Source organism: Lygodium microphyllum, chromosome 28 (genome assembly GCF_053477565.2).
Source record: "Lygodium microphyllum isolate KBCC chromosome 28, Lygodium_microphyllum_v1.1.10, whole genome shotgun sequence".
Taxonomy (NCBI): Eukaryota; Viridiplantae; Streptophyta; class Polypodiopsida; order Schizaeales; family Lygodiaceae; genus Lygodium; species Lygodium microphyllum.
In genome coordinates this window covers 32,584,380-32,591,518 of record NC_141162.1, presented here as the reverse complement: position 1 = coordinate 32,591,518, position 7,139 = coordinate 32,584,380, and positions in this window count along the sequence as shown.

Genomic DNA, 7,139 nt, shown 5'->3' with positions numbered 1-7,139 from the left:
TGCTGACAAACCCATTTATCTCATACTCACTGTGGGTGATTTCCAGGCATGCTTGGACCTATTCCTTAAAAGAACGAGACATTTGAGAGGTTCCAGGAGTGGATAACATTGGTGTAGAGGCAGACTACCCATCATCTTTGGGCAGTGAGAACTAACCTGATGGTTAGTCTACTTCCTGTGTCTTTAATGATTCTTGTGTTTTCAATGTCATCCAAGGGGATTTTGCCCATAACAGCACATCTTCAGAGAGTTATGCTATCGAATGACAAAATAGGACAATTGCGGAGATGGAGGTGGTAATGACTGGTTCATATCTGCAACTGGTTTGCTACAGTGGCAGTTTTAGGTACGACTCCTTATTTTGGCTTTTTATGGAGTACACTGATCAGTTGCACTAGATACCAATAGGTGAAATTCTTTTTGGTAGGGTATTGTATCCCATATTTTCCTCTTGGTATTCTCCCTTCCACAACTAGTGCTTCATTGTGCTAATCAACTTTCAATGCATTTTAAGCTCAACACCCCCTTTCAAGCCCAAAACCCGAACCAAAAAGGGATTGTAAGAAAAAGCTCAAGCCCATTTTTACCCCAAGTTGTCCTAGCCCAAAGTAGTTAGGGCATCAAACGAAGGGTGCATGGAGGCTGCCCAATGCCCTACAAAGACTGCAAAGGCAATGGTTATCTTACGAAAGGAGCCCAAGTGATCTTCTAGAGAGACCAAGGCATTGGACAAAGGGTACTTGTTGGTTGTTTATGTGGCTTGCCAAGACTTGGATGGAACCACGTTGAATCTTTTCTTTCATTTTTTTTGTGAGAATAGATGTGATTCATTGCTTGCTAAGTAACTGTGTTGCATGTGGAGAATGAAGAGGGATGGTTGGATCCAATACATCACAAAAAAGACGAGCTATCCCAACCACTTATGGGTATAGAAGACAAAGGGAAATGAAGTGATGAATGGGCAGTGGAGATGCGATGGTCCGCAATGGCAATGAGAGAGAGAGAAAGAGAGGTGTGAGCAATAGTGGAGAGTGGAGAATATGAGATGCATGATGTGCGGGTACAATTAGCTATGTATCGCTTTTAGGTATTTAGATAGATATATGTAAAGTACAAGTACTAAGGATGTGTTGTGTTCATACTTGAGCATGCATAAAAGGCACGGTGGCCTTTTATTCCCAACAACCTCCCACCTAAAGGCAATGTGCCTTGAGGCTGAAGAAAGAATCAGCTAAGTCTAAGTATATATAAAGTTGAGATACATATATTATCCAACTCCCATCATCTATCGGCAATGAGCAAACCACTCTACTGGAAAATCCTTTGTGAGAATATTTGTAGGATTATCATCTGTATGTACCTTGACAAGCTCAATGCTTTTGTTGTCAAGTACATTCCTAATAAAGTAATATTTCTATTTTATGTGTTTCGTCTTTGCATGAAAGATGGGATTTCGTGCTAGCATGATAGCACTCTATCACAATGGAGGACAGGGATCTCGGTAATGCCAAGCTCTCCCACTAGATGTGAAAGCTATAAAGCCTCCTTTCATGCCTCAGTGGCAACCACATACTTTGCCTTGAGGCTGAAGAAAGAATCAGCTAAGTCTAAGTATATATAAAGTTGAGATACATATATTATCCAACTCCCATCATCTATCGGCAATGAGAAAACCACTCTACTGGAAAATCCTTTGTGAGAATATTTGCAGGATTATCATCTGTATGTACCTTGACAAGCTCAATGCTTTTGTTGTCAAGTACATTCCTAATAAAGTAATACTTTTATTTTATGTGTTTCGTCTTTGTATGAAAGATGGGATTTCGTGCTAGCATGATAGCACTCTATCACAATGGAGGACAGGGATCTTGGTAATGCCAAGCTCTCCCACTAGATGTGAAAGCTATAAAGCCTCCTTCCATGCCTCAGTGGCAACCACATACTTTGCCTCTATAGTAGACAATGCAACACACTTTTGTAGCTTAGAAATCTAGGAAACTGCTTCCTATGTGAATACATACCTTGAAGTGGATTTCTTGTAGTCACAACATGACTACCATAGTTTGCATCCATAAAGCCAATGACAGATACCTTCTGCTTTTCAAAACAGATGCACAAATCCTTTGTGTCCTTAAGCTATCTCACGATACGTTTCACTGCTTTCCAATGCTTTCTACCAGGATGTACCATGTACTTGCTAACCACTCCCATCACAAATGCTATGTCAGGACGTGTAGTAACTATAACATACATCAAGCTACCCACAATTGAAACATACAGAATCTTGGCCATTTCAGCCTTTTCATCATTATATGTAGGATTGTTCTTTGCATTAAGTTGGACATATGGAGGCAATGCTATCCCAATTGCTTTTCTCCCTCCACATTGAAACACCGCAAAATCTTGGATAGATATTCTTGCTGTGATAGATAAAGAAGACTTGTCAATATGTCCATGAGTGTACGCATGCCAAGAATGTGATTTGCCTCACCAAGATTCTTCATGTCAAAACTAATGTGTAGGTTCAGCTTGCAATGTATTCAAAGCATGAACATTCTTACCACCAATTAGCATGTCATCCACATATAAAGCCAACATAATAAGGCTTTCATCTGCTACGTTTTTGGTATATAAGTAGTGATCCACTTGACTCCTTTTGAATCCTTGAGATTGCATGAATGCATCAAACTTATTATCATTCACGCGGTACCGATTTCAGTCCATATAAGCTTTTGTTGAGATCACTGCCATCTTTTCTTGTCCTTTGGCTACAAAGTGTTTTGGTTGTTGCATATATATATCCTCTATAGATCACCATGTAAGAAAGTAGTCTTTATATTAATCTGTATGAGTTTTATATCCTCACATGCAACCAAGCCTAATATGGTTCACAAAGTAGTCATCTTGACTATAAGAGAAAAGATCTTGTCAAAATCAATCCCATGTTCTTGCTTGTGCCGTTTTGCAACAAGTCCTGCTTTGTACTTTGGCAAGGAACCAAAAGTGACCATCTTGTAAACCTTTTTGCATGGTAGGACTTTTTGCCCCTTGGGCAAATGCATCGAATCCCAAGTATTATTTTTCTTTAGAGATTTCATCTTTGACAATATTTTTCTTTAGAGATTCCATCTTTGACAGCATAGCTCTATGCCATTTCTTGTTGTCTTGTTTGACCATTGTTTCCTTGAAGCACAATGATTCACCACAACCTACCAACATAACATAAGTAGCAACAACCTAATCAAGGAACTTTCCAATTCGTGGAACCTTATTTAGTCCATGATAATTGATACAAAGCCTTAAAATTCCATCCTTTTTCTTTTGAAAAAGTATACGAGCATCCCATCATGTATTGCTCGATCGGATAAATCCTTGTTCTAGGAGTTGTTTATTTACTTCAATGGCCTTGGGAATAGACATTTTCTAAGGTCGCCTTACTATTGGTTTAGCCCTTGGGTTAATTTAGTTAAATTCTCAAAAAAACACATTTGCATACTTGCTGAGCCATGGTAGTTCTTCAGGATCTGCAAGCAGATTTGCTTTATTTAAATTGATTAAATAAATAAATGGGTAGTCCCTTCCTTAGACCCTTTATCAGTAAACTTGCTTTTGCTCATTGAAGCCTAGGTTTCCTTGCTTTCCCTTGAGCTTGAATCAAAGTTTCATTGATGTTATTAAAAAGAAATGTTCATTTCCCACAGTAATACTCACCTGATTATAACCTAGCCAATCCATGTGTAGAAGACAATCATAGGTATCCAAGGATAGAACCCTAAATTTTGCTCTAGTATTTTGATTTTCTAAGAGTAAATCAATGTTTTTGATGATGATTTGATTTAATTTAATTTGATTTTCTTAAGTGTATATCAATGTTTTTTATGATTTGATTTTAGACCTCTCTTCCATTTGCTAGTTCAACTATGAGTTTCCTAGCAAGTTCAAGATTCAATTGTAGTTGCTTAATGTACTTACGAGACAAATGCATGAGTAGCATCACAATAGAAAGGTTTACCTTGGTGCTTTGTAGGCACTTGTAGGATGGTAAATTGGTGTTTGGCCTCATGATTATTGATGGCCACATGGATAGTTTCTCTTTCCAATTCTTTGTAGAGAGTGGGATCCTCTCTCTCTTCTTGTTTACCAAGACTCGAGCTCTCTTTAGATAGGGAAATCTATGGTTTGGGTAGAAGGGGATAGTGCGAAAGTTCCTTCTTGGGAGAGGTTCTATCAAAGATTGAGCTCATAGCAATGCATCTTCAAGGTTCAGAAGGTGTCATGGCCTTTAATTGCCCATTCAGGGGTGGGTTTAAGCCTTGACAAAAACACTCTACTTGTGTCATAGTCATCTTGCGGGCGTATTTTAGAAGGAAAATGAAATGGGAGCAATACCCTTCTCTAGTTAGTCCCTATTGCCTTAGGTTGAAAAGCTCATCCATTCTATGAATTTGATAGGATGGAGACAAGTATCTCCCTTGGATAGTTGCCTTGATTTGTTCCCATGTTAGGATGTCCTAGTGATAGCCTTGTCACGACAACATTTTTTCCACCATAATTGGGCTTCTCATGTGACGCATAATCGAGTGATCATTATTCAATTGGCTATGATTGTATCGGCTACAAAAACACAGTCTTCCATTTGTTTAATCCAAGTCTTGACATTTGTTTCTATCTTTATGCATCTCTCTCCCTCCCTCTCTCTATTTCTCTCTCCATCTTCATCTCCCTTCCATCCGTCGCTCTCATCACAAGCATACTACACAAAGAAAGACAAAGAAGAAAGAAAATAAAATCATAACCCTATGTTTCTATCTTTCTCTCTCCATCTCCATCCTTTTTTGTCTCTTTCTCCTCTCCCTCTCCTCCTCCCTCTCTTAAGCAGAATGCAGAAAGAAAAACAAAGAAAGAAGAGAGGAAGAGACCTATCTCAAAGTTTGAAGAGGCACTCCTTCACAATCTTCTTCTTCTTCTTCTCCTTTGCGACCTTTTTGCTCCTTTCCTCTTCTTTTCTTTTGCGGTCATCTCCTTTGTGGATCTCTCTCTCTCTTCTTTCCTTGGTTTCAATTGTGCTCTCTCCCTCTTTCTTTTTTCATGCTTCTTCATAATGGGGAGGCACATGAAGCACTTTCCCAAGTGCAAAGGCGATGCCCTTGATTTCATTATCAAAGATTGCATGAAGAACAGGGAAAGAAATCCACACATGCCACTCTAAGAGGAGGACATCCTTTAAAGAGAAGGTAGGCGACCATGGGAGGCAATGGACGAGATTGCCTCCACAATCAAGAGAGCATGTAAGCATCCAATTTTTCTTAGCTTGAGACCCATCAGGACTTGATAAAATCCCTTTTTAATGAACTTAAAATAGACCAAGGTGCAATTCACTTGATAGATGTTGATGAACCACCTAGAGAACTTATCATCTATAGAAACCCTACCCTTTAAAATAAAGATATAGCCTAGAAGTGGTAAAATCATAATATCTCTATCACATATTCTCTATCTTGCTAGCCTTGTTTCCACCTTGTAAATCTTAATATTAAGAGTGAGCTCATTGTTAAACTCAGGGGTTTAACTTGCTTCAATAGAAATTTCTTTTCTTGTTAATCTGCCAAAGAAATTGGTGGTGGGGATATCTGAAAGATGTATAATAACCTTAGACAAGATATTTCACACCATCAAAAGCTCAAATTTTATTGCCTCAATATATACAATATATAGCTTTTTGAAGAGAGCTTTTTGATACATTTTGAAAAAGGCTTTTAGTTGTGGAACTTGGACACATGTATCTTTTTGTATATATATGTTTTTCATGGGCTAAAAGAAGTCAATAATGGCTTAGTTGTTCAAGAAATCCCTTGAAAATATAGTCATTCAGGTTTAGTCTACCTAAATGAGCTATTCTATCATCAGAAGATAAGACATCGATAATTCAAATGTAGATATACCGATCTTGATGGATACTTTTATCATTCACAATTATAATGGTTTTTACATGTGGCTCTTTGAATAAAAAAATTATGCCAAGCTTGAGTTTCTTCGTCTATTGAATTCTCTTAAGATTTGTTTCTAGATAGGCTAATCTTTTAGCGTCAATAAAGCAATAGTTGCCATTAGGGTCCATCGCCTTTCTTGATAGCATCTTAGAGGACAACACAACCTTTCTAGAATCTCCATGAAGTCTTCTCGCCAAAGCATAATCCAATGAGTGTATAGAAAATTGATACATTGTGCAAAAGACAAAGAAGTAGTGCCAAGGTTTGCATTGAATCTATATGTGATTACGTAGATTAATTTTAATATAGCTATAGATAAGACAACTTTATGAAAGAAAAAAGAAAACCATATGTATTACTTCTTTATTTATATGCAATGCTTTATTTGACTCAAAATTCATATGATACACAAATCAACCATGGTACTATTGGACAAAGATAACTTCAAATTTGGGTGGCTTGCTATAGATATCTAAGGCCAAATACTCGATTGGGAGATTAAGAAATCCCTTTACTTGATAATCGAATGTACGAGATCTATAAGCAAATACAACACGATTGGGTTGTATGATTCAGATAATCCTACGACATGCCCACTGGGCTCGAGTCATCTCTTCACCCTCATGAAACTCAACATGCCCTTGGAGGACCTGGGTAGAAAGTAAAAAGTTGGAGTATGTTGAGTCTTTTAGCCTAAAGAATCCTCCACAACTCATACTCACAGTGGTCAATAGGTATAAAAATCCAATCCATCATACAAAACACGTGTTCTGTGAAGGGTAGGCTACAATGCAACCCAACCTAGTATACCAAGGGGAACATCATATGGAAGTTCTCCCATACAAAATAACAAGAGTAAGAGAGTACCCTAACTTCCTTTTTTTCTTAAAACATTTAGTGACTTATATTGCCCATGAATTACTTAAGACCCTTCCCTTATCGAGCAAGTTATAAAATTTCTCAGATTTCATAAGTTATATATCCATAGCCAACCTAAGCTTATATTTTGTTGACACATTAAGAGTGGTTTTGCTAGGCTTGATTACACATTTTTCAGGAGGACTCTTATCTACATTGTTGACCAAGAGGGAATAATCAAGGTGACTTGATATTTTTAGGTTAGAAACGAAGGAATAATCAAGGTAACTT